At 55.3% G+C, this 8,641-nt stretch overlaps 1 protein-coding gene across 1 annotated transcript in view; it reads right to left on the bottom strand.

Moving 5' to 3' along the window:
• SRC (SRC proto-oncogene, non-receptor tyrosine kinase) overlaps positions 1–1,483 on the bottom strand; it is a 50,354-nt gene extending 48,871 nt beyond the window's left edge. The window contains exon 1 of the mRNA XM_080814449.1: positions 1,348–1,483. The gene's annotated coding sequence lies outside the window, so the exon portion shown is untranslated. The remainder of the gene's footprint in view (positions 1–1,347) is intronic.
• Between the last annotated feature and the right edge of the window lie 7,158 nt (positions 1,484–8,641).

An 8,641-nucleotide genomic window follows, 5' to 3' on the forward strand; every position in this document is an offset into this window, starting at 1 on the left:
AGGATGGTACTGGAGCTGTCTCCTTCTCAAGGGGTGATGAGATGGCTTCCCGGACACCAATCCATCCTCTTCTGGACACGAGTCCCACAGGACCCGCACCCTCGGCCCCACCCACTTTAAGCAATTCATCCAGTGAAGCGCTCATTTATTGAGCACCTACTACATACCAGGTTCCCACGTGTAGATTCCCCTATTCCACATGTGGGGCTCAGAGGGGTCGTCCCTTGGCCCAGGTCACCCAGTGAGACAAGAAATGTCGGTGTCTTGTCTGCCTGGCCAGGGGGCTGAGAAGAGGGTCAGGAACAGGACCAGCCTGGCCTCTTCTTGAAACCAAGTCTGATGTCAGTGGCACTGTGGCTGGGCCTGGACTCCCCGCAGGTAACCCAGGGACCACTGCCCCCATTGTGGAAGTCCTGAAGCTTGGGGACCCCACTTGGCCAAGCCTCACTTGTTCTGCCCACTGCCCGCTCAGCCTGAAGGCCCCAGAGGCAGACCTGATACCCCACAGGTGAGCCTCTTCTGTCCACCCCCATCCTTCCCCAGGAGTCGCAGCCAGACCCACCTGCCACTGATCCAGACCCCCAGCTCGGAGAGGGTAGGCAGTCCTCTGACCACACAGAGATGGGCAAGTGGTTGGCCCCGTTGGCACTCAAACTCACCCCCAGCCAAAGCCCAGGCAGAGAGATGGACCCCGCCTGGTGGAGAAAACCCAAAACTTTTGCCAACTTCTGATCAGGCAAGCGGCTGGGCCTCCCAGGGGCGAGGCTGGGGGTGCTGGGGGCAGCAGGGACCAACAGTGTGGCCCAGTCCCTTGCAGACCGGCGGCACCAGGCCCTACCCTAAGTCCCAGTAGGATAGGGAGGTCCTGGTGCCCCAGCCCCGTGCCCCTGGCTCGGCGCCCCCAGGCCCACCCTACCCGCCCCCTCTCCACCTCCCATCCCCGGCCGGGGGCGCCAGGCCCGGCAGCCGCGGCCAGAGGCGGCGCCGACAGGCTCAGATTTCAGATTTGGCCTAGACCTGGCCCGGGGGCTCGGCCTGGCTCCTGCTCTCGGGGGGCTCGCAGGGGAAGGGTGAGCTGGAGGTGGTCCCCGCGCCGACAGGACCCCCGAGCCCCCCGCCCAGCCCCCTCCCCCCGCGGCATCACAACAAAAGGCCGCGCCGGGCAGGTCCCCGTGCGCCAGCCCAGCGCTCCGGGATCGCGGCTCGGACCCGGGGGTGGAGGTTGGAGGGGTGGACAGGAGCCCCCCTTGGCCCGGCGATCCGCTACCACGGTGGTCCCTGGCGGGGGCTCCCCCATGCCGGCCGGGACCGGGGGTCCGCGGAGGGGCGGGGGGTGGGGGGGCTCACCTGGGCCGGTCGGTAGGCGGGCGCACCGGCAGACAGACGCACGGGGTGGCGGGGGCAGACCGCCGGACAGCCAAGGCTCGGGCAGACGGCGGCCTGGCCGCTCCGGCTCCCAGGCCGGAATGGATTCCGGGCCGGGAGAGACAGATCGAGAGAGAAAGGGAGGAGGAGGAGGAGGAGGAGGCGGCCGGGGGAGGGGAAGAGGAGGGAGGGAGCGCGCGAGCAGGGAGGAGGGGCCCGGCAGGCCGCCGGGAGGAGGAGGAACGAGGAAGCGTGCGGGGACGGATTCCCCGCCGGTGACCTAGGAGAGACCCACATGGGGAACCCCCACCCCACTGGAGCCGGGGGTCCGGGAGGGGCAGGGCCGGGGGCGGAGGCACAGAAACCCTGCCCCCACCCCGCCCCGTGAGAGCGCCCCACCCAGTGGGACCCCAAAAGACCCTCAAGCCAAAATGCCCTCCCTAATAGCCCCCAACCCACCCACCCTGTTTACCCCAAATCCATTTTTCGCAATTACCAATAATAATAATAATAATAATAATAATAATGTCAGCACTAATGAAGCCCTCACTCCTTGCCAGGCACCAGGCTAATGGCTCAGGTCGACTCTAGGATCTATTCTTAACAACACCTAGGCTGGGCAGACTGATGATTATCCCCATTTTACAGATGAAGAAACTGAGGCACAGAGAAGTATGTTGAGAATCAAGCATTGGACCCTGGCCTTGACCTGTTTGCCAAAGTAAGGATTGAGGATTGGGGAAGGAAGAACAGAGTGGGGAGGAGGAACATTTATTTTAACAGATATGTGTTCATTTTATGTCTTTTTTTTTTTTTTTTTTTTTTTTAGATTTTATTATTTGAGAGAGAGAGCATGAGCAGAGAGAGGGGGAGGAGCAGAGGGAGAGGGACAAGCAGACTCACCACTGAGTGGGAAGCCAGATTCAGGGCTCAGTCCCAGGACCCTGAGATCATGACTGGAGTCAGACGCTTAGCCAGCTGAGACACCCAGGTGCCCCGACATGTGTTCATTTTAATGTGTATTTAAAAAATGAAACAGTAACTAAGGCAGCTCATCAGAAGTCATTGAGTTCTAGATATTCCTGCTTATGAGGGGGCTGAAGCCAGTACTTAGTGGCAATCGCACTTCCAAGGAAATAAGGAGGCAAATTACATCTGGATGCAGGAGGCCAAGAGTTCAGCAGAGAAAGGGGACATAAGGAAATGCTGCTTTATGCCACAAAGACTCCCCCAAATGCTATGCCAACAATGTTACCCCCACCACCTCCCAGCCCATGCTCCAGAACGGCACCCCACCTTTGGCTCTTCACTTATCCTCTGGGAATCATGGCACAGGAAGGGGTGGGTCTGAATCCAGCTTTAAGCACCTCCACCTGCTTCCTCTCTTTCTCTGAAAAGTTCTCCCATTTCACAGATGGGAAACTAAGGCCCAGCCAGGTCCAACAGCACCAGGCCTAGGCTTCTCCTCCTGAAAGAGGCTGGGAGGCGAACCCTAGAATATGGGAGGCAAAGGCCTCAGAGCACAATAGAGCCTCCAAGAGACTAGGAACGAGCAAGGCCTAGAGCCAGCCCGATCTGGGTTCAAATCTAGGCTAGTTGCCCACCTGGGGCACGTTGTACAAGCCCACCGACTTCCCCAGCCCCATCCCCTTGTGCTTACAAAACAGAAGTAAACGTAGCCGCAGAGGACTCCTGTGAAGGTCAGAACGGACAGGGGTGAGGGTGGCCAAGCTTGCACTCAGCTAATGGTATCAGCTAGTGATAGTTCTTATGGTCGGTAAACTGAGGCCAGAGGGGGAAGCAGCTGCTGCAAGTCCCACAGCCAGTCAGAGCCAGCACCTGAAGCCCGCCTGGGCAGGGAGAACAGCTGTTCCTGTTTGCAAGGCTGACTTAAAGATTAACCGCAGCTTCCTGGGATTCTGGGCGGGCCCCAGGCTGGAGGAGCAGGTTTCTTGGTTTCCCTTATTCACTCCTGAAGGCCTTCACCAGCCACACTGGCCAGGATGGGATAGTCACCAGGTCGGTGCTGGAATTGACTCTTAGCCCTTGAAGCAGCTAATTGTGCTCATCTCTCCAGCTCCAAGGTCCATGACATCACATGGGTAGCTCGATATTAGCCACCATTGATGGGAGTAGTTACGCCTTGGAAACAAGCGGGGGGGGGGGGGAAGGCTTTTTTTCCTTCCAGTGAGCTAAATGTTAAATATTTACAAGCACAGAACATTCATCCCGAGGAGTTTAACCGAAAGTTCTGGGCTTCTTCTGGACCTGGGAGGACAGAGGGCTTTAAAAGCACAGACTTTGGATCCACAGGCTTGGGTTTGAGTCCCGACTTTGCCACTTCATATATATGGGATGGTTAGCGCGCTGTTTCTCTACACCTCAGTGTGCCAATCTGCAATATGGGCTAAAGATCGTGTTTCTCTCAGAAGGCTCTCCTGAAGATGAAACAGGTGATCTACACTTAGTATGTGTCAGCCCTCGGGATTCATACCCCTACACACTCTCTTGAAGGAGGCAGGGGCTACTGGGACACGTCTTGGGTCCGTAAGCACAGGTGCGGCCTTCTGCCTGGAGCCACCACTGGCTTTGAGGGTGGGCTCAGAGGCTGAGGTTCTCAGGAGACCCTTCAGGAGGATATGGCCAATACGATGGTTTCATTATCGAGTGGTGGAAGTGTTTGTAATTTTCATACCCCCTACCCCCGGGCCTTTGCTCAGGCTGTAAGCCAACCAGGAATGCTTACCCCATTTTTCTAGCTTCCCAACACCCCCTGCTCATTAAGGTCCTGAATAAATGCCACCTCGTCCAGGACGTGCTTCCTGACAGAGCCCTGATGGAGGCACACTGCAGATCTGTCCCCACCCTGAGGGCAGGGACTATGGTCTGACCCATGCCCAGCACAGAGCAGATACCGCCCAGCTGGCTGGAGAGATCAGACTAGGGACGTCCACATACAAAAGTTCAAATTCCAATTCTTCTATTCATTGACTGTATGGTCTTGTCCTCTCTTGAGCCTCAATTTACTCATCAGTATAGTGGGGGCAACAACTGTACCAGCTTCTGTGATTAGACAGATACAAGAGTCCCTGGTTTGGTGGATAAGTAGCTCTTCATGCATTATTCTGTTTAAACCCTTGTTAGTAAAACAGTGACTCATTGCTTAATACCTGCAAGTTATTCATCATCATTAATGGACAGCAAACATTTATGGACCACCAACGGTATACAAAGCCCTGGGCCTGGCCTGGAATGCCACAAGGACGATCTCCCAACCCAAAGCACCCAGCAAATGAGAGATATTAGTGATGTCAACAGGTTATATCTCTGGAAACCTCCTCTTCCCTCTGACACCCAGCCTGGGTCAAAGCTACACAGAGGACAAGGTAGAAGGGGTCAGGGAGACCTGGACCCACACAACTGGCAGCAGTCCCATGGGTGACAGCTTTCCTGTGACATGGGATATGAGGCCCCATCTGTACTTTACCCAAGGCCCTGGTGGCTCTGGTTCAGTGGTGGCCTAATGGCCACACCCACCCTGGGCCTAGCTCACCCTTGAAGCAGCGACTGGGAAGCCAACCCATCACAGACTCTCAGCGGGAAATTCCAGACCAGCCCTGTCATTCGCCAGAAGGTGGACTGCAAGTTGTCTGTTCAAAGCCATGGGGCTCAGGGTGAAAGAACAGGGTGAAAGGGAGGGCAGGCTCTGGCTTGAGGCTGTGGAAGGGGCGTGGCCCCTTCCGTGGCACTGCACTTGACAGGTGACACAGAGAAGTCCAGTTCTTCAGTGCCTCAGCTGGATCTGTCCCTTTCCAACTGCTCAGGCCTCCCACACGAGCTCTGCTCACCTTCCCTCCTTGTCCGGCCGGCCTCCCTGCAGTCACCCATCACAGCAGATCATGCCACCTGGAGGCTTTGCAGCTGCTGGTCCCTCTGCCAGCAAGACTAAGTTCTATCCTTTCTGGTCAGTCCATATTTACTGAGCATCTACTAGGTGCTAGGGTCCGTGCTAGGGGCTAGGGATGCAGCAGTGAAGAAACCAAGTCGGGGGCACCTGGGTGGCTCTGTTGGTTAAGCCACTGCCTTCGGCTCAGGTCATGATCCTGGAGTCCCAGGATCAAGTTCCACATCAGGCACCAGCTCCACGGGGAGCCTGCTTCTCCCTCTGACCTTCTCCTCTCTCATGCTCTCTCTCACTGTCTCTCTCAAATAAATAAATAAAATCTTTAAAAAAAAAAGAAAGAAAGAAAGAAAAGAAAAGAAAAGAAACAAAGTCGGACCTCTGCCTTAGAGTTGCTCATAGCCTCAAGGAGAGGGAAGTTTGAACAGTGCACCAGGCACAGTGATGGGGCAAGCACTGGGGGCCGGTGCGGGGGGGGGGGTGGCGGTGCTCAGAGGAACCTCCCCAACCCCTGTCCAGAGTGTGTGGTGGAGTAGGAGGCTGGTGAAGAAAGAAGGTCCACTACGGAGAGTGTAGAAGCCTAAGGAGAGCACTGCTGGTGAAAATCAGATGGAGATAATGTTCCGGGCAAGGGGAACAGCATGAGCAAAGACACAGAGGCCCAAACCACTGCTGTGTTTGGAACTGTGATCAGGGCAGGGGGGATGGAGCACAGCATGATGGGCAGGCTAGAGTTGGGGAGGGGAGGGGAGATGGGCGGCTGGGGTGAGCCCTGAGGATTCCTGAATGCCAGGCTTGGCTTCTGTCCCGGAAGCCTTGGGGAGCCATGGAGGGTTGTGAGCAGAGGAGGGCCTGGGGAGATGTGCTTTCACTGAATGGAAGACAGGCTGTGGGGCAGGGAAGAACAGTCTGGAAGCCTCTGATGGCAGCCACAGCTGAGGACCAGCTGAAGCCAAGCCCCAGGCCTACCTAGTGTATATGAACATGGGAGTTCCAGGGAGTAAGCCCAAACCAGCCTGAGGACAGTAGAGATGCATCCAAGCCCCATGAGAGTCAGAAGGCACTCGGGTCAGGTGAGTGTGTTCTCCCTCAGAGGCCAGCTGCCAGCAGGGTGGCCAGTCTCCAGCAGGTTCCTCCAGTATCCACCCTCCTTCCAGGGAAGGGACGGAGACAGCGGGCACCTTAAGCAAATCATGACATTAACCATCAACATCCTCACAGGCCCACCTTCTGGGTGTGCATGGCCAATTCGCAGATGGGAAGCCTGAGGTTCAAATGCTTCTCTGTCCAGCCCAGAGTCTGGTGACAAAGCAGAGGATGTCACAGGCAGAAAAGACCTGCCCGTGTGAAGAGAAGGGAGACACCTGCCCTCCACCCAGGTTCCTGTGAAGGGCAGGAGCCAAGAAACTCAGGCATTCATCATCCCACCACTCCCCTCAGGCCCCAGGAGAGGCCCAGAGAAGGAAAGACATTCTCCCAAGGTCATGGGGAAGGGGGGAGTCCTCTGGCAGGCAGAGCCAGCCCCGCTCCAGCCCAGGCCTCCTTCCACCATGTCTCTGAATGTTTGTGAGGAAAGATGAAAGGAGCCACGTCCCTTGATCCGCCTGGCCTGGCGGGAGGGCAGAGGGCAGGGCGGAAATCTGCAGCCAGAGCGGTGACCCCCAAGATCAGAGGGGTAGAAACCTGCTGCGCAGACAGGAGACGGCCTGCAACAGGAGGGCTTCAAAGAATACTTATAAAAATAATCATCAGAGCACCAGCTCCCCGTCGCTGTGCACACTGCTTCCTGGCCAGTGCCCCGTCCTGGGGCTCTGTGTGTAGCATCTCATGTGTTCCTTCCAGCTCTGTGAGGTAGGAGCTACTGTTATCCCCATGGGACAGAGGAGGAGACTGAGGCTCAGGGAGGCCACATGCCACAGCGGCGGAGTGCAGGACCTCGAATCCAAACCCAGGCAGAATTCAAGTCCCCCTGAGAATGATGCTCCAGTGGTTCTATCCAGCCCAGAACTTCTGTGAGCTTCAGCCTTCAGAGCCTTCACCTATTTCACATCCAAGGGGGAGAGGTGGGGCCCACAGAGCCTGACCCAACAGCTGACCCCACCCCAGCCCCTCCCTGAGCCTCCACTTCCCCCTCATGGAATGTCGCCATCTGCACCGGTTCCCAGGCTTGCTGGAAAGATGGACTGTAGCAATGTTTTGTGGGAGTGCTTCAAAAAGTAGATACTCAAGAAGAAAAAAATGCTAGTACTCTACTCTGCCTTTGAGGAGGGGAGCATAACTCTGCATTCCTTAGTGACTTCCTTCCTTCCAAGGAGAACAGTGCAGAAGCAGGGGCGGGGAGGTATGTTGAAATGGAGAAACCTGACAAACTCTGCCTCAGCCAGGTAGTCAAGGTCAACATCAACAGGGATAAGCCATGGTAATGATATGTGCCCTTGATATGATGTGGTGAGAGCAGCATTTCACCTCTGTGGTCTTCCTCCCCAGAACCCGTAATCCCCATGTAATCATGAGCAAAACATCAGACAAATTCCAGTAAAGAGATATGCTACAAATATTAGTTGACCAGTTCTCCTTAAAATTTTCAAGGTCAAGGCAGCTGGGTGGCCCAGTCGGTTAAGCGTCTGCCTTTGGCTTGGGCCATGATCTCTGGGTCCTGGGATCCAGCCCCATGTTGGTTTCCCTGCTCAGTGGGGAGCCGGCTTCTCCCTCTCCCTTTGCCCCTCCCCACCTCTTGTGCTTGCTCTCTCTGCCAAATAAATAAATAAAATCTAAAAAAAAAAACTGTCAAGGTCATCAAAACCAAGGAAAGTCTGAGAAATTGTCACAGCCAAGAAGAGCCTAAGGAGACACGATGATGAAACGTAATGTGGCATCCTGGATGGCATCCTGGACCAGAAAAGGGACATTAGGGGAAAACCAAGGAGCTCTGAGTAAAGCGTGGACATTAGCTAATAATATATACCAATATCGTCTCATTAGTTGTCACGAATGTACCATGCTAAAGCAAGATGTTACTAACAGAGGAAACGTATATGCCACATTAGGTTCTAGAGCAAAGGAAAGGATTTTAGGACTGGCAGGAAGCCAAGAGAGCTGTCTCTAAACATTTCCTTCTAACCCTGGAGAAACTGAGGACAGAGGAATTGAAGTGATTACCCAAGATCATACCACCAGTTGAGGACAGCCTAGACTAGGATCAAAGCTTCTTAATGTCACAAGAATGTGTTAAATGCCTGTCATATACAAGGCAACAACCTATGTCCTCGTCATGTTGAAGGCAGGTTAAGAAGTTCAAAGATTTGTCCATGGCTCAGCACCTCCTTTGGGCCAAGTATCCCAGGACACAGACCCTGACCCTTGGGGGCTCTCAAG

The sequence above is a fragment of the Martes martes genome (assembly GCF_963455335.1).
Source record: "Martes martes genome assembly, chromosome: 9".
NCBI lineage: Eukaryota > Metazoa > Chordata > Mammalia > Carnivora > Mustelidae > Martes > Martes martes.